This window comes from Tursiops truncatus, chromosome 1 (genome assembly GCF_011762595.2).
Source record: "Tursiops truncatus isolate mTurTru1 chromosome 1, mTurTru1.mat.Y, whole genome shotgun sequence".
Taxonomy (NCBI): Eukaryota; Metazoa; Chordata; class Mammalia; order Artiodactyla; family Delphinidae; genus Tursiops; species Tursiops truncatus.
This window is the reverse complement of record NC_047034.1, coordinates 60,934,833-60,954,507: the sequence shown is the minus strand read 5'-3', so window position 1 is coordinate 60,954,507 and position 19,675 is coordinate 60,934,833. Positions and strand designations below refer to the sequence as shown.

The 19,675-nt window shown below is 35.1% G+C and overlaps 1 protein-coding gene across 7 annotated transcripts in view; it reads left to right on the top strand.

Moving 5' to 3' along the window:
- DCAF6 (DDB1 and CUL4 associated factor 6) overlaps positions 1-19,675 on the top strand; it is a 172,487-nt gene that overhangs the window by 55,822 nt on the left and 96,990 nt on the right. Inside the window, exon 1 of one of the 7 annotated variants that reach the window (XM_019952352.3) lies at positions 9,183-9,316. The exons of the other annotated variants lie outside the window; for them this stretch is intronic. The gene's annotated coding sequence lies outside the window, so the exon portion shown is untranslated. Of the gene's footprint in view, positions 1-9,182; positions 9,317-19,675 lie in introns of those variants that run through there. 7 annotated transcript variants of the gene reach the window in all.

Genomic DNA, 19,675 nt, shown 5'->3' with positions numbered 1-19,675 from the left:
TTGAGCAACTATACTCTAAGCAAACAGATATCAGCCTTTATAGATGCTTCTTTATTGTGCTATAGGGCTCTATACTAGGCTTTAACTTCGTAACCACTTTCTCACTGTTTTGCATAAAGTCACTACCGGCATGCTTATCAAACGTTCAGGTCAGAAGGGACGCTAGTACAGTAGACAAAAGAATCCGATTCCTAAAGGATATTAATAAACTGAAGCCCTAAACTGAATTAAATGAGGTGAAATGAATCTGAGACTCAGTTATACTGCTTTGGTTCAGAAAAATTGCCTACTCTTCAGAATGCTCCTTTATAATTTTGTCATTTCATTTCTTTGTATCAGATGATTCATTGTTTTCCTATATTCTTTTAACCTGGTATATCTTTTTCCATTACTTGAATTTCAGTTCTTCTGTACCCTTATTTTATGATGTGTACTTATAAAAATAGTATTCTATAGCTGGATTTTTTTTTCTTATCCGTTTCTCACAAATTTGGCTTTTAACTGGAGATTTCAGTCAATTTATGTTTATTGTGAGTGCTGATATATTTGGATCTATTTTTATATCTTATTATAAGTTTTCTATTTGAAAAAATTTTCCCCTATTAATTTCCCCCTCCTCTTTTTGCCTTCATTTTGAATTGCTTGAAGGTTTTGCATTTGGCCCATTTTGTTTCCGCTATTTGCAAGGAAGATGGACATTCATGTTTTACAAGAGTAATTAACAAAGTATAAAGTCAATAAATAACTTTGCCCTTCTCCTGAATGTACACCTTAGCACATTATAATCTCTTCATCCGTTGTCTAATTTTATATAGATATAAGTTTTCTGTTGTTCAGAATATAGTTATATTCTGTTTTTCCCCTCATGAATTAAAATATTATCATTGTTTTATTAGTTAGTGTTTGTTTAGATTTACCGACATATTTACCAATACCTTTGGCTCTTCTGTTACGGATTTTCTATGTGGGGTCATTTTGTACCTGGTAAAGTACAGTCTTTACCAGTTCGTCTAGGTGAGAGTTTGTTGATCTAAAAGAGTTTTAGTTTCCTATTTTCCTTTCCTTTCTTTCATTCACTTCTTCCCTTTTCATCCTTTTCCAGAAAATATCTTTTTCATGTCAGTTCTTCAAAGGTAGTTTTACTAGGTACACACTTATAGTTTGACAGTTATTTTGTTTCAGGTGATATTCCACTGTATTCTGCCCTTACTTTTAAAATTGAGAAGTCAGTCTAATTGTGGTTCCTTTGTAGTTAACTTATCTCTCTTCCTTGACTACAGGTAATTCTGTTTTTCTTCACTGTTTTTATTTCTTCTTAATTAATGTCACAACAGTGTATCAAGGTATGGATTTGCTTTTTATTTTTCATACTTGGAATTTATGTTCTTGATCTTAGAAACTGGAATCTTGAAAAATGAGGGAAATTTGTAGTTAGTAAGTCTTTGATTATTCGCTACCATTCTCTGTATTTTTTTTGTCCTTTACCTTTTATTTTTTTAATTAATTGATTAATTAATTGATTAATTAATTTTTTCACACACACACACACACACACACACACTGTATTTTATTTTTACAAGAGATAAATAAACTGACACCAAGCATTGTAAATACATGACCACAACAAAAGCAACGATTGCAATTACCAAACACGAAACACACTCATACTATGTCGTAAGATTGACATTCAGTCCAGTAATCCTCCACTGTAACAGCTCCTTTACTTTGCAGTGAGAATTGATTTGTATATTTTTTGCCTCTGAGTCCTTGTGGGATTTTTTTTTTTATTCAAACAGAAAGTCACAAAAATTATAATCATCCTCATCAGTTCACTCAGTCCCATGTAATTATTTTTTTTTATCTTGATGTTTTGTTAGCACTTGTATGAATTCATCAGTTTTCCATTAGAGTTCTGAAAATGCTTATTCATTCAGTTCAGCAGTATAGTCAGTTACCAGAAACCTGTACTTGTCAGAGTCTTTTCCATGAATTCCTTGAAGATGAAAGCCTTTTATAGGAACATTTTTGCAAAAGCATCAGAGTACACCCAGAACTGTCTGTAAATGACAAAAGACTTAAAAAATGACCATGGTTAAAGATTTGATGAAAGTTCATAATAATGCAATTGACAAGGAAATTTAGTTATTTCTGAGACATACATTTTAAAGTAATAACTAGAATTATGACTTATACAATTATACCAGAACATATAAGATTTTTAGAAATTTCTTGTAATGTCTGAAACATTTATATTAACATATTTCCATACAAATAACCCAAAGAAAGTTTAGTATTAGTTGTTTTTTGTTTGTTTGTTTGTTTTTTTATACTGCAGGTTCTTATTAGTCATCAGTTTTATACACATCACGGTATACATGTCAATCCCAATCGCCCAATTCAGCACACCACCATCCCCACCCCACAGCGGTTTTCCCCCCTTGGTGTCCATACATTTGTTCTCTACATCTGTGTCTCAACTTCTGCCCTGCAAACCGGGTCATCTGTACCATTTTTCTAGGTTCTGCATACATGCGTTAATAAACAATATTTGTTTTTCTCATTCTGACTTACTTCACTCTGTATGACAGTCTCTAGATCCATCCACGTCTCAACAAATGACTCAATTTCGTTCCATTTTATGGCTGAGTAATATTCCATTGTATATATGTACCACATCTTCTTTATCCGTTTGTCTGTTGATGGGCATTTAGGTTGCTTCCATTACCTGACTGTTGTAAATAGTGCTGCAGTGAACATTGGGGTGCATGTCTCTTTTTGAATTATGGTTTTCTCTGGGTATATGCCCAGTAGTGGGATTGCTGGGACATATGTATGGTAATTCTATTTTTAGTTTTTTAAGGAACCTCCATACTGTTCTCCATAGTGGCTGTATCAATTTACATTCCCACCAGCAGTGCAAGAGGATTCCCTTTTCTCCACACCCTCTCCAGCATTAGTTGTTTGTAGATTTTCTGATGATGCCCATTCTAACTGGTGTGAGGTGATACCTCATTGTAGTTTTGATTTACATTTCTCAAATAATTAGTGATGTTGAGCAGCTGTCCATGTGCTTCTTGGCCATCTGTATGTCTTCTTTGAGAAATGTCTATTTAGGTCTTTTGCGCATTTTTGCATTGGGTTGTTTGTTTCTTTAATATTGAGCTGCATGAGCTGTTTATATATTTTGGAGGTTAATCCTTTGTCTGCTGTTTCGTTTGCAAATATTTTCTCCCATTCTGAGGGTTGTCTTTTCGTCTTGTTTATGGTTTCCTTTGCTGTGCAAAAGCTTTGAAGTTTCATTAGGTCCCATTTCTTTATTTTTGTTTTTATTTCCATTAATCTAGGAGGTAGATCAAAAAATATCTTGCTGTGATTTATGACAAAGAGTGTTCTTCCTATGTTTTCCTCTAAGTTTTATAGTGTCCGGTCTTACATTTAGGTCTCAAATCCATTTTGAGTTTATTTTTGTGTATGGTGTTAGGGAGTGTTCTAATTTCATTCTTTTACATGTAGCTGTCCAGTTTTCCCAGCACCACTTATTGAAGAGACTGTCTTTTCTCCATTATATATCCTTGCCTCCTTTGTCATAGATTAGTTGACCATACATGTGTGGGTTTATCTCTGGGCTTTCTATCTTGTTCCATTGATCTATGTTTCTGTTTTTTGTGCCAGTACCATATTGTGTTGATGACTGTAGCTTTGTAGTATAGTCTGAAGTCAGGGAGTCTGATTCCTCCAGCTCCATTTTTTCCCTCAAGACTGCTTTGGCTATTCAGGGTCTTTTGTGTCTCCATACAAATTTTAAGATGATTTGTTCTAGTTCTGTAAAAAAATGCCATTGGTAATTTGATAGGGATTGCATTCAATCTGTAGATTGCTTTGGGTAATATAGTCATTTTCACAATATTGATGCTTCCAATCTAAGAACATGGTATATCTCTCCATCTGTTGGTATCTTTGATTTCTTTCATCAGTGTCTTATAGTTTTCTGCATACAGGTCTTTTGTCTACCTAGGTAGGTTTATTCCTAGGTATTTTATTCTTTTTGTTGCAATGGTAAATGGGAGTGTTTCCATAATTTCTCTTTCAGATTTTTCATCATTAGTGTATAGGAATACAAGAGATTTCTGTGCATTAGTTTTGTATCCTGCAACTTTACCAAATTCATTGATTAGCTCTAGTAGTTTTCTGGTGGCATCTTTAGGATTCTTTATGTATAGTATCATGTCATCTGCAAACAGTGACAGTTTGACTTTTTCTTTTCCAATTTGTATTCCTTTTATTTCTTTTTCTTCTCTGATTGCCATGACTAGGACTTCCAAAACTATGTTGAATAGTAGTGGTGAGAGTGGACATCCTTGTCTCATTCCTGATCTTAGAGGAAATGCTTTCAGTTTTTCACCATTGAGAATGATGTTTGCTGTGGATTTGTTGTATATGGCCTTTAGTATGTTGAGGTAGGTTCCCTCTCTGCCCACTTTCTGGAGAGTTTTTATCATAAATGGATGTTGAATTTTGTCAAAAGCTTTTTCTACATCTATTGAGATGATCATATGGTTTTTATTCTTCAGTTTGTTAATATGGTGTATCACATTGATTGATTTGCGTATATTGAAGAATCCTCGCATCCCTGGGATAAATCCCACTTGATCATAGTGTATGATCCTTTTATGTGTTGCTGGATTCTGTTTGCTAGTATTTTGTTGAGGATTTTTGCATCTCTCTTCGTCAGTGATATTGGTCTGTAATTTTCTTTTTTTGTGGTATCTTTGTCTGGTTTTGGTATCAGGGTGATGGTGGCCTCATAGAATGAGTTTGGGAGTGTTCCTTCTTCTGCAATTTTTGGGAAGAGTTTGAGAAGGATGGGTGTTAGCTCTTCTCTAAATGTTTGATAGAATTCACCTGTGAAGCCATCTGGTCCTGGACTTTTGTTTGTTGGAAGATTTTTAATCACACTTTCAATTTCATTCCTTGTGGTTGTTCTGTTCATGTTTTCTGTTTTTTCCTGGTTCAGTCTTGGAAGGTTATACCTTTCTACGAATTTTTCTATTTCTTCCACATTGTCCATTTTATTGGCATAGAGTTGTTGTAGTAGTCTCTTAGGATGCTTTGTATTTCTTCGGTGTCTGTTGTAACTTCTTCTTTTTCATTTCTAATTTTATTGATTTGAGTTCTCTCCCTCTTTTTCTTGATGAGTTTGGCTAATGCTTTATCAATTTTGTTTATCTTCTTAAAGAACCAGCTTTTAGTTTTATTGATCTTTGCTATTGTTTTCTTTGTTTTTATTTCATTTATTTCTGCTCTGATCTTGATGATTTCTTTCCTTCTGCTAATTTTGGGTTTTGTTAGTTCTTCTTTCTCTTCTAGTTCCTTTAGGTATAAGGTTAGATTGTTTACTTGAGATTTTTCTTGTTTCTTGAGGTAGGCTTGTATAGCTATAAACTTCCCTCTTAGAACTGCTTTTGCTGCATCTCATAGGTTTTGGATCATTGTTTTCATTGTCATTTGTCTCTAGGTATTTTTTGATTTCCTCTTTGATTTCTTCAGTGATCTCTTGGTTTTTTAGTAGCCTATTGTTTAGCCTCCATGTGTTTGTGTTTTTTACGTTTTTTCCCTGTATTTCATTTCTAATCTCATAGCGTTGTGGTCAGAAAAGATGCTTGATATGTTTTCAATTTCCTTAAATTTACTGCGGCATGATTTGTGACCCAAGATGTGATCTATCCTGGAGAATGTTCTGTGCGTGCTGGAGAAGAAAGTGTAATCTGCTTTTTATGGACGGAATGTCCTATAAATATCAATTAAATGTATCTGGTCTATTGTGTCATTTAAAGCGTCTGTTTCATTATTTATGTTCATTTTGGATGATCTGTCCATTGGTGTGAGTGAGGTGTTAAAGTCCCCCAGTATTACTGTGTTACTGTCGATTTCCTCTTTTATGGCTGTTAGCAGTTGCCTTATGTATTGTGGTTCTCCTATGTTGGGTGCATATATATTTATAATTGTTATATCTTCTTCTTGGATTGATCCCTTGATCATTATGTAGTGTCCTTCCTTGTCTCTTGTAACATTCTTTATTTTAAAGTCTATTTTATCTGATATGAGTATCGCTACTCCAGCTTTCTTTTGATTTCATTTGGCATGGAATATCTTTTTCCATCCCCTCACTTTTAGTCTGTATGTGTCCCTAGGTCTGAAGTGGGTCTCTTGTAGACAGCATATATATGGGTCTTGTTTTTGTATCCATTCAACAAGCATGTGTCTTTTGATTGGAGCATTTAATCCATTCACATTTAAGGTAATTATTGATATGTATGTTCCTTTGTCCATTTTCTTAATTGTTTTGGGTTTGTTTTTGTAGGCCCTTTTCTTCTCTTGTGTTTCCCACTTAGAGAAGTTCCTTTAGCATTTGTTGTAGAGCTGGTTTGGTGGTGCTAAATTCTCTTAGCTTTTGCTTGTCTGTAAAGCTTTTGATTTCTCCATCGAATCTGAATGAGATCCTTGCTGGGTAGAGTAATCTTGGTTGTAGGTTTTTCCCTTTCATCACTTTAAGTATGTCATGCCACTCCCTTCTGTCTTGTGGCATTTCTACTGAGAAATCAGCTATTAACCTTACGGGAGTTCCCTTGTATATTATTTGTTGTTTTTCCCTTGCTGATTTCAGTAATTTATCTTTAATTTTTGCCAATTTTATTACTATGTGTCTCGATGTGTTCCTCCTTGGGTTTACCCTGTTTGGGACTTGCTGTGCTTCCTGGACTTAGGTGGCTATTTCCTTTCCCATGTTAGGGAGGTTTTCGACTATAATCTCTTCAAATATTTTCTCGGGTCCTTTCTTTGTCTCTTTTCCTTCTGGGACCCATATAATGCGAATGTTGTTGCATTTAATGTTGTCCCAGAGGTCTCTTAGGCTGCCTTCATTTCTTTTCATTCTTTTTTCTTTATTCTGTTCCACAGCAGTGTATTCCACCTTTCTGTCTTCCAGGTCACTCATCCATTCTTCTGCCTCAGTTATTCTGCTATTGATTCCTTCTAGTGTAGTTTTCATTTCAGTTATTGTAGTGTTTATCTGTTTGTTCTTTAATTCTTCTAGGTCTTTGTTAAACATTTCTTGCATATTCCGGATCTTTGCCTCCATTCTTTTTGCGAGGTCCTGGATCATCTTCACTGTCATTATTCTGAATCGTTTTTCTGGAAGGTTGCCTATCTCCACTTCATTTAGTTGTTTTTCTGGGGTTTTATCTTGTTCTTTCATCTGGTACATAGCCCTCTGCCTTTTCATCTTGTCTATCTTTCTGTGAATGTGGTTTTTGTTCCACAGGCTGCAGTGTTGTAGTTCTTCTTGCTTCTGCTGTCTGCCCTCTGGTGGATGAGGCTATCTAAGAGCCTTGTGTAAGTTTCCTGATGGGAGGGACTGGTGGTGGGTAGAGCTGACTGTTGCTCTGGTGGGCAGAGCTCAGTAAATCTTTAATCCACTTGACTGCTGATGGGTGGGGCTGGGTTCCCTCCCTGTTGGTTGTTTGGCCTGAGGCAACCCAACACTGGAGCCTACCCTGGCTCCTTGGTGGGGCTAATGACAGACTCTGGGAAGGCTCACGCCAAGAAGTACTTCCCAGAACTCCTGCTGCTAGACAAGTGTCCTTGTCCCCATGGTAGCCACAGCCACCCGCTGCCTCTGCAGGAGACCCTCCAACACTAGCAGGTAGGTCTGGTTCAGTCTCCCCTGGGGTCACTGCTCCTTCCCCTGGGTCCCGATATGCACACTACTTTGTGTGTGCCCTCCAAGTTTGGGGTCTCTGTTTCCCCCAGTCCTGTTGAAGTCCTGCAGTCAATTCCCACTAGGCTTCAAAGGCTGATTCTCTAGGAATTCCTCCTCCGATTGCTGGACCCACAGGTTGGGAAGTCTGACGTGGGGCTCAGAACCTTCACGCCAGTGGGTGGACTTCTGTGGTATAAGTGTTCTCCAGTGTATGAATCACCCACCCACCAGTTATGGGATTTGATTTTACTCTGATTGCACCCCTCCTACTGTCTCATTGTGCCTTCTTCTTTTTTGGTGTATTGGTGGGTATCTTCTTTGGTGTGTTCCAGTGTCTTCCTGTCGATGATTTGATTTTACTCTGATTGCACCCCTCCTACTGTCTCATTGTGCCTTCTTCTTCTTTGGTGTGTTGGTGGGTATCTTTTTTGGTGTGTTCCAGTGTCTTCCTGTTGATGATTGTCCAGCAGCTAGTTGTGATTCTGGTGTTCTTGCCAGAGGGAGTGAGAGCATGTCCTTCTACTCCACCATCTTGGTTCCTCCACCTGAAGTTGTACTTTCTTTACCTTTTAATTCAGCTAGATTGAGGTTCTTTCCCTTGCCTTAGTGTTGTCTGAGGAACTCTATCTGAAAGCCCGTTTCTTAGGAAGCAAATATTTTAATATTTGTTTTGTGTCAGGTATCTGAGGCAGATCTCCTAGCCTCCTCTCTGTATTCCTTTATTCTGGAATTCTGATGAGATACATGTTAAGACCTTCTTATTCTATCTACCATTAAAATTGTTTTTTTCCATTGATGTATAAAACATGTAGGTAAAGTACATAAACACTAAGCATATAGCTCAGTAAAATATCACAAAGTGAATCTGTACATGTAACAACCACAAAGATCAAGAAATATAAGGCATTGGGACTTCCCTGGTGGCGTAGTGGATAACTCCGTGCTCCCAATGCAGGGGGCCTGGGTTCAGTCCCTGGTCAGGGTACTAGATCTCACATGCATGCTGCAACTAAGCGTTCACATGCCACAACTAAGGAGCCCACATGCCGCAACTAAAGAGGTTACCTGCTGCAACTAAGGAGCCCTGGAACCGCAACCAGGGAGCCTGCCTACTGCAACTAAGATCCTGTGCAACCAATAAATAAATAAATAAATATTTTAAAAAAGAAAAAGAAATATAAGGCATGAAGTTTCCCAGAAGCCCCTTTATCCTGACTTCCAACACCTCATTTTTCTAACCACCTTAGTTTTTCTGTTTTTGAACATTATATAAATGAAGTCATATTAAATGGTCTTCTGTTTCTTTTTGTTTTTGAATTTGATGTCTTTTGCTGAACAAAATCTTATCTTACATTTGTGAAATTTATCCATGTTGGGTACAAGTATAATATGTTCATTTTCATTGCTTTTTAGTATTCCATCGTGTGAATAAACCACAGCTGATTGATCTGTTCTGCTGTTGATGAAAATTTTAAATTTGATTTCCAGTTTGGAGAACATTCCTTTACATGACTTTCAGTATATTTATGTTTAGAGGTAAACTTGTTCGGTCACAGGGTACGTATTTGTTTATTTTAGAGATAATGCCAAATAGTTTTCCAAAGTGTAACAGCTTTCATTCCCACCAATGGCATATAAGAATTCCTATTGCTCCTCATCTTTACCAACAATTGGTATTGTTGATTTCTAATTTTGACAGGTTCTTGTGGTTTAAAATGCCTTTTTCTGTTGATACTTCTGAGGTTGAGCATCTCTTCATATGTTTATTGGTTATTTGGATGTACTGTCTTGTCAAGTGCCTATTCAGATTTCTTTCCTAATCTTTCTATTGGGTTGTCCATTTTATTTCATTATTATTGTTGATTTATAGAAATTTCTTATATCTTCTGCATATGAAGCTATCTCTTCCACTCTGTGGTTGTATTTTCACCCTCCTGATGGTGTCTTGTGATGAGTAGAAGTTCTCAGTGTTGTCTAATGCATTGGTCTTTTCCTTTATTGTTAGCGCTTTCTGCATCCTGCTGAAAAAAACTTTTCTTCAGCCGCATAGCACAGGGAGATCAGCTCGGTGCTTTGTGACCACCTAGAGGAGTGGGATAGGGAGGGTGGGAGGGAGGGAGATGCAAGAGGGAAGAGATATGGGGACATATGTATATGTATAACTGATTCACTTTGTTTTAAAGCAGAAACTAACACACTATTGTAAAGCAATTATACTCTATTAAATAAAGATGTCAAAAAAATCTTATATGAAGGTTATGGAGGCATTCTTCTGTTTTCTCTTTTAGAAAGTTTATTGTTTTGTCTTTTCCATTTAAATCTTTTTTTTTTTTTTTTTTGCGGTACTTGGCCTCTCACTGTTGTGGCCTCTCCCGTTGCGGAGCACAGGCTCCGGACGCGCAGGCTCAGCGGCCATGGCTCACGGGCCCAGCCACTCCGCGGTATGTGGGACCTTCCCAGACCGGGGCACGAACCCGTGTCCCCTGCATCGGCAGGCGGACTCTCAACCACTGTGCCACCAGGGAAGCCCTCCATTTAAATCTTATAATTCACCTGGATTTGATTTTTCTGCTAATATGAAGTAGGAGTTTATTTTTTTCTCCCCTATGGATCTTTTTTGTATAAACATAATTTACTTCTTAGAAAATTAAATCAGAATTGCAAACAGCACATAAACAAAAGAGGCAGCCTATATAAGGACGTTTTAACAGTATATAACCTTTTGCCAAAGGTTTTTTTTTGCTGAATATCTATACACTGTGATTGGAATATAGTTTTTTGTTCAAAACTAAAACTGTGCGTCCATTTAACAGTTCTCCTCTTCCCCCTTATCCCAGCATCTGACAACTACCGTTCTACTTTCTGTTTCTAAGAGTTTGATAAGTTTAAATACCTCACAGAAGTAGAATCATGCAGAAATTGTCATTTTGTGACTGGCTTATTTTAGTTAGCACAGTGTCCTCAAGTTTCATCTGTATTGTAGCATATGACAGGATTTCCTTCTTTGTTAAGGCTTAATAGTATTCCATTGTATATATATACCATATTTTCTTTACTTGTTTACCCATCAATGATCATTTGGGATGCTTCCACCTCTTAGCTGTTGTGAATAATGCTGTAATGAACACAGGAGTGTACAAATATCTCTTCAAGGTTCTGTTTTCAATTCTTTTAGATATATATACACAGAAGTGGGATTGCTGGATCATATGATTATTCTATTTTTAGTTTTCTGAGGAATTTCCATACTTTTCTCCATAGCAGCTGTACCATTTTCCATTCCCAATAAAAGTGCACAGAGGTTGCAATTTCTCCACATCCTTGTCAACACTTGTTATTTTCTTTTTTTTAAAAAATAGTGGCCATTCTAACGTGTGAGGAGATAGCTAAATGAGGTTTTTATTTGCTTCCTTAATTAGTGATGTTGAGTTAGCTCTTTTTGTGTATGTTGGTCATTTGTATATCTTTGGAAAAATGTCTATTCAAGTACTTTGCCCATTTTTTAATTGGATTGCTTTATTGTTGAATTGAAGAGGTTCTATATATATGTATATACACACACATATATATATACACACACATATATATACACACACATATATATATGTTATTTATGTACCTGCGTCTGGGTCTGATCTTAGTTGCAGCATGCGGGATCTTTTGTGGGGCATGAAGGTTCTTCATTGTGGTGCACGGGCTTTTCTCTGATTGTGGTGTGTGGGCTCCAGAGAGCACAGGTTCATTAGTTGCAGCACACGGGCTCTCTAGTTGTGGTGTGCGGGCTCCAGAGTGCATGGGGTCTGTAGTTGTGGCATGTGGGCTGTGTAGTTGCAGTGCGTGGGCTCTTTAGCCGTGGCACGCGGGCTCCAGAGTGTGTGGGCTTAGTAGTTTCGATGTGTGGGCTTAGTTGCCCCATGGCAGGTGGGACCTTAGTTCCCTGACCAGAGATTGAACCTGCGTCCCCTGCATTGCAAGACAGATTCTTAACCACTGGACCACCAGGGAAGTCCCTCTTTATATATTTTGGCTATTAATCCCTTATAAGATGCAGTGTGCATTTTCTCCCATTCTGTTGATTCTCTTTTCACTCTGATGATTGTTTCCTTTGCTGTGTAGAAGTTTTTAAGTTTGATATTGTCTATTTTCACTTTTGTTGCCTGAGCTTTTGGTGTCATATCCAAGAAATCATTGCCAAATCTAAAGTCATGAAGTGTTTCCCCAGGGTTTTTTTCTAGGAGTTTTATAGTTTTAAGTATTACATTAAAATGTCTTTAATACATGTAAATTTTTGTATGTGGTGTAAATAAGGGTCCAACTTCCTTCTTCCTTCCTTACTTCCTTCAAAACTGGACATGTGAATATCCAGTTTTCTCAATACCATTTGTTGAAGGGACTATTCTTTCCCTATTGTGTAGCCTTGGCACCTTTCTCAAAGATCATGTGACCACATATGTGAGGGTTTATTTATTCCTGGGTTCTCTACTCTGTTCCATTGGTCTGTAGGTCTGTCATAATGTTTTAAATGTAGTAACTTTGTAATACGCTTTGAAATCAGCAAGTGTGAGGCCTCCAGCTTTGTTTTGCTTTCTGAAGATTGTTGTGGCTGTTTTGTGTCCTTTGAGATTCCATATGAATTTTAGGGTTTTTTTTTTTTGATTCTGTAAAAATGTCCTTGGAATTTTGATAGAAATTGCATTAAATATAGGTCACATTGTGTAATATGGACATTTTAACAATATTTAGTCTTCCAGTCCATGAACACAGAACATCTTTCCATTTATTTGTGTCTTCTATAATTTCTTTCAGCATTGTTTTGTAGTTTTCAGTGTACAGATCTTTCACCTCCTTGAATAAGTTTATTCCCAAGTATTTTATTTTTTTGATACTGTTGTAAATGGGTTGTTTTCTTAATTTCATTTTCAGGTTGTTCATTGTTACTGTATGTAAATACAGCTGATTTTTAAGTGTTGATTTTATAACTGCAACTTTGCTGTATTCATTTATTCTAATAGTTTTGTTGCAGAAACTTTAGAGTTTTCTATGTATAAGATCAGGTTATCTGCAAATAGAGATAATTTTACTTCTTCCTTTCCAATTTTGATGTCTTTTATTTCTTTTTACTTGCCTTAATGCTGTAGCTTGAACTTCTAATACTATATTGAATAGAAGTGACGAGAGTGGGTATCTTTGCCTTGTTCTTGATCTTAGAGGGAAAGCTTTTGGTTTTTCACCATTGAATATATTAGCTATGAGGTTCTCATATATGGTCTTTATTATGTTGAGGTAATTTCCTTCCATTCCTAGTTTGTTGAGTGTTTTTTATCATGAAAGTGTGTTGTATTTTGTCAAATGCTTTCTCTATATTAGTTGAGATGATCATATGGTTTTTGTCCTTCATTTTGATAATGAGATGAATTACTTTGATTGATTTGTGTATGTTGAACCATCCTTGCATTTCAGAAGTAAATCTGACTTAGACTATTAGTGTGTTATTGTTTTGGGTTTTTTTTTTCTTTTTAGCATTTTGCTGAGGATTTTTATATCAGTATTCATCAGGAATACAGGTTTGTAGTCTTACTTTCTTTTGTTTATTTATTTTTTTATTATTTTTTTGCGGTATGTGGGCCTCTCACTGCTGGCCTCTTCCGTTGCGGAGCACAGGCTCCGGACGCGCAGGCTCAGCGGCCATGGCTCACGGGCCCAGCCGCTCCGCGGCATGTGGGATCTTCCCGGACCGGGGCACGAACCCGTGTCCCCTGCATCAGCAGGCGGACTCTCAACCACTGCGCCACCAGGGAAGCCCTTGATGTAAATTTTTTAATGTAAGTGGTGTTGTCAAGCCATCTGGTTCTGGGCTTTCCTTTCTTTGGATGTTTTTGGTTACTGATTCAGTCTCCTTACTGTAGTGTAGCTTTGTTCAGTTTATCTGTATCTATCTATCTGTCTAATCTATTATTTAGTCTTGGTAAGTTGTATATTTCTAAAAATTTATTCATTTCTTCTAGGTCATTCCATCTGTTGTTGTATTCATAGTAGTCTCTTAGAATCCTTTTTATTTCTGTGGTATAAGTTGTAATGTCTCCTCTTTCATTTCTGATTTTTGCTGAGTCATTTCGTTTTTTTTTCTTGTTAGTCTAGGTGAGGGTTTGTTGATTTTGATACTCTTTTGAGAAGAACTTAATTTCATTTATACTTTTTTCTATTCTTCATATCCTTTATATCTGCTTAATCTTTATTATTTCCTTCATCTATTAACTTTAGCTTTAGTTTGTTGTTCTTTTTTTAGTTCTTTGAGGTGTAAAGTTAGGTTGTTGATTTGAGATCTTTCTTCTTTTTTAATGTAGATATTTATTACTATAAACTTCCCACTTAGTACTGTACCATTTACATTTAAAGTAGTTACTTATAGGGAACTACTCACTATTGCCATTAAAAATTTTTTTCTGTGTGTCCTGCAAATATTTGGTCACTCTTTTCCTCTCTTTCTGCTTTCCACTGTGTTTTATTGATTTTCTTTTTTCTTTAGTAATGACATGCTTTAATTCCTTTCTTGTTTTCTTTTGGCATCTTTTATAGGTTTTTTTCATTGTGTTTACCATGAGGATTACATAAAACATAGTTATAACAATCTATCTTGAACTGATAACAACTTAAATTACATACAAAAATACTATTCCTTTACATCCTTGCCCCACTTTGTTCAGTGTCATAAACTATGTCTTTTTATATTTTATATTCACTAACATAGTGTTATAATAATTTTTAATGCTTTTATTTCTTAAATTCTATACTCAAAAGTGATTTATGTACCACCATTACAGTATTACAGATTTCTGTATTTGTATATTTACCTTTACCACAAAATCTTTATATTTTTATATGCTGTGTGTTGCTGTCTAGCTTCTTTGATTTCAACTTGAAGGACTTCCTTTAGCAGTTCTTGTAATGCAGGTCTTTGTGGTGATAACCTTTCTTAGTTTTTCTTTATCTGGGAACGTCTTTATTTCTCCTTCAGTTTTAAAGGACAGTTCTGGTGGATATATAGTATTCTTGGTTTGCAGGTTTTTTCTTTCAGTACTTTGAATGTATTATCCCACTTCCCTCTGGCTGGTAATGTTTCTGCTGAGAAATCCACTGATCAAATGGGAGCTTCTTTGTATGTAATGGTTCACATTTCTCTTGCTGCTTTCAAGATTAAGTCACTTTTGACTAGCTGTTTATAGTATGTCTTGATTTGAGCCTCTTTGGGCCCATCCTAGTTGGAGTCCTCTGAGTCTCTTGAATCTGGATGTTCATTTTCTTTCTCAGATTTGGGAAGTTTTCGGCCATTATTTTTTTCAGATAAGCTCTCTACCCACTCCCCTTTCTCCATCTGGAACTCCTATAACGGGAATATTGGTCATCTTGGTGATATCCTATAAGTCCCTTAGGCTTTTTCACTTCATTCCTTTTCTTTGTTCCTCTGACTAGATAATTTCAAATGGCTTATCTTTGACTTTGCTGATTCTTTTTTCTGCTTGATTCAGCCTGCTGTTGATCGTCCTCTAGTGAATTTTTAAATTTAGTTACTATATTTTTCAGCTCGATAATTTTTGTTTTGCTATTTTTCTGGTTTCTTTCTCATTGGTAATATTCTCGTTTTGTTTATGCATTGTTTTCCTGATTTTGTTTAGCTGTCTATTTGTATTCTCTTGTAGCGCACTGAATTTCTTTATGACCATTACTTTCAATTCTTTTTTAGGTAATTCATATGTCTCCCTTTTATTAGGGTCAGTTTCTGGAGATTTACTTTGTTCGTTTGTTTGAGCCATGTTTTCCTGTTTCTTCATGTGCCTTCTTCGGTGAATTGTCTGTTTAATCTTTTGCCCATTGTTTCATTTTTTATTGTTGAGTTTTGAGGGTTTTTAAAAGTATGTTCTGTGTATTTTTCAGGTATGTGACTGAATTTTTTTCTCTGAGTTGATGGCTAGTCTTTTCATTTTCCTTACAGTATCTTTCAAAAAGAAGTTCTTTAATTTTAAAGAAACCCATTTTATCAAATTTATTATTTTGGGAGGGGAACCAATGTTGTGTCTAAAAATCTTTGTTTAACCAAATGTCACAACGATTTTCTCCTAAAAGTTTTATTTTATTTATTTATTTTTTTTGTGGTACGCAGGCTTTGCACTATTGTGGCCTCTCCTGTTGCGGAGCACAGGCTCCGGACACGCAGGCCCAGTGGCCATGGCTCACGGGCCCAGCCGCTCTGCGGCATGTGGGATCCTCCCGGACCGGGGCACGAACCTGTGTCCCCTGCATCGGCAGGTGGACTCTCAACCACTGCGCCACCAGGGAAGCCCACTCCTAAAAGTTTTATACTTTTATGTTTTGCATTTGGATCGATGATCCATTTTGTGTTAATTTTTTCATAAAGTATGAGATACTGCTTTAAGTTCATTATTTTACATATGGCTATCTGGTTTTCCAACATTGTTTTTCTCCACTGAACTTTTTTTGCATCATGATCATAAGTCATTTGACCACATCTATTTTCACCTATTTCTGGTCAGTACCTTTTCTCTTCCAGTGATTTATGATTATGCTTGTACCACACTGTCTTTATTACTATAGCTTAATATTAACTCTTAAAACCGGGTAGTATAAGTCCTTTCTTCTTCTTTTTCAAAATTGTTTAAGGTATTTTAGGTCTTTTGTATTTCCACATGGATTTGATAATTAAATTGTCAGTTTTTACCAAAATTTCTCCTGGGATTTATTTGAATCTATATATCAATTTAGGGAGAATTGACAACAATTATTAAATCTTCCAATCCATGATGGCAGTATATCTCCCTTATCTAGGACTTTAATTTTACTTGGCAATGTTTTATAATTTTCAGTTTGTGTGTCTTAAGACTTACCCTTAAATATTTCATATTTTTTAATATTATTGTAAATGGTATTATCTTTAAAATTTCAATTTCTGATGGTTTTGTTGCTAGTATTTTCACATGCAGTTCATTTTTATATATTGATCTTGTATTCTGCAGTTTTGCTACACTCACTTATTAGCTCTAGTAACTTTTTACAAAAAGATTACATAGAATTTTCTCCTTAGATGATTATGTCATCTGTGAATATAGAGACAATTTTTCTTCTTTTCCCATCTGGACTCCTTTTATTTCTTTTTCTTATCTTATCACACTTACTAGAACTTTCAGTCCAATACTGAATAAAAGTGGTAAGACTAAACATCCTTCCCTTGTTTTGATCTTTGATCTTTCACTATTAACTATGGCAGAAGGTATATTTCAATAATGCTTTTTAGCAGGTTCAGTTAATTCTGTTCATATTCTTACACTTATCAGGAATGGATATTGGATTTTGTCACGTGTTTTCTCTGTATTTTTTCATTTTTTGAAAGGATTGTATTGCTTTTCTTTTAGTTTCTTTTTTTATAGTAGAAAAGATATTTTTACGATTTTAAACATTTAATATTTATTGAGAGTTGTTTTGCTCTGTGTAGCTACAGTCCATCTTGAAAAACATTTCACATGGACTTGAGATCAATGTGCATTCCACTCTTTTTTTTTTCTTAAACATCTTTAATTGGATCTTTTAGTTTCTTAACAGGGTGAATTACATTTATTTTTCAAACATTAAGACCAACTTAACATTCCAGAGATAAACCTCACCTGGTCATATATTGATATATTATCCTCTTTCTGTGTTGTTGTATTCATTTTGTTAAGGACTTTTTTTTTGCAGACGTGTTCATGAGAGATGATCTTTAGCTTTGTTTTCTTGCACTGTCTTTGGGTTTGTTGTTAGCATAATGCTGCCTTATTGCAATAACTTGGAAAGTTTGTCCTCTTCAATTTTCTGAAAGAGTTTGTGTAGAAATGGTAATATTTGTTTCTTATATGTTTGGGAGCATTCACCAATAAAGCCATCTGGTCCTAGAGTTTTCTTTGTAGGATGTTTATAACTGCATATTTATTTCTTAAAATGAATATTTGGTGATTCAGGTTATATCTTTCTGCTTTAATGAGCTTTGGTATTTTATCCTTTTCAAGGAACCTGTTTCATGTATATTGCTGAATTTGTTGGTGTAAGTTGTTCACAGTACTTCCTTACTATCCTTTTAATATCTGTAGAATCTATAGTGATGTCACTTCTGTCACTCTTGATATTGGTCGTTTGTATTCTCTCTCTTTCTCTCTCTATTATTCTTAGCAGTCTGAGTAGAGATTTCATCAATTTTAATGATCATCTCTAAGAACAAACTTTGGTTTCCATGGTTTTCTCTATTTTCTTGTTTTCTTTTTCTATTTTTGATCTCCATTTTTTCCTTTCTTCTGTTTACTATGGTGAGTTTCATTGTTCTCTTTCTTCTAGTTTCTTAAAGTAGAGGCTGAAGTTACTGATTTGAGACCTTTATCCTTTCTAATACAGGCAGTTAGTAAAATAAAATTTCCACTGAGTATTCCTTTAGGTAAATTTCACTAATTTTGATATGCTGAACTTCCATTTCTCTTCTATTAGTAAATTAGTAAATATATTTTCTAGTTTCCATTGTGATTTCTTCTTTGATTCATCATTTATTGAGAAACATGTCATTTAGTTTCCAAATATTTGGAAATATTAGAATATTTGAGTTGTTTTCCAGCTTGGGCTTAATTGCAATTGAAGCTATTTTAATCACTTGTGTAACTGTCTTTGTATGGATTGATTTACAATGATTATTTTCTAGTTAAATCCATCTCAGTCAGAATATGTACTTTGTATGACTTAAATCCTTTTAATTTTAATGAGACTGGTTTTGTGTTCCAGAATATAGTCTATTGGTAAATTTATCTTATGCACTTTAAAAACTGCTTATTCTTTTGTTTGTGGAGTGTTCCATAAATATCAGTTATGTCAAGATGGCTGATAACCATGTTCAATTCTTCTATATTCTTACTGATTTTCTGATTGTTCTATCAATTATTGAAACAGGTGTGTTGAAATCTAATATTTTTGGACTGTCTGTTTCTCCACTCAGTTCTGTCAATTACTGCTTCATATATTTCAAAAATCTGTTTTTAGCTACATAAACATTCAGGATTTTGATGTTTCTGTTCTTGGATTGACCCATTTATCATTGTAAAATGACTCTCTTTATCCCCATTAATACTCTTTGCTTTGAAATTTGCTATTTATATAGCAAATCTAGCTTTCTCATTATTAGAGTTATTGTGGTATCTCTTTCTTCTGTCCTTTTATTTTTAGTCTAGGTATCTGTGTCTTTATATTTAAAGTTAGATTCTTACAGGCAATTTATAGTTGGGTTTTGCTTTTTTATCCAATCTAGCAACATCTGCCTTTTATTTAATTGGGTTGTTTATATCATTTACAAGTAATGTGATTATTGATATGTAGGTATCTGAATTTAAATTTTGTGTCTTGCTCTTTGTTTTCCCTCTGTTCCATTAATTTTTTCCCCTTCTGTTTTTTGGAAGAACTGAGTATTTTTGTGATTCCACTTTACCTCCTTTGTTGATTTATTAACTATAACTTTTTTTTGTTGATGTTTTAGTGTATGCTTTAGGGTTTATAGTATACATCATGAACTTTATCACAGTGTACCATCAAGTAATATGGTACCACTTCAAATATAGTATAAGAATCTTATAATATTGTGCTTTCAGTTTTCTTCTCCTGGAATTTTGGGTATTTTTTTCTTACATTTTATTCTTATATGTTTCATAATTTCCTTAATACATTGTTAATATTCTTCCTTTAATAGTCAATTATCTTTAAAAAGATTTTAAAACAAAGTAAAAATTATATGATGTTTACTTACATATTTATTATTTCTAATCTTAAATTCCTTTGCATAGATCCAGATTATGACAGGTATTATTTTCCTTTTACAAGAAGGATTTTAGAAGATGT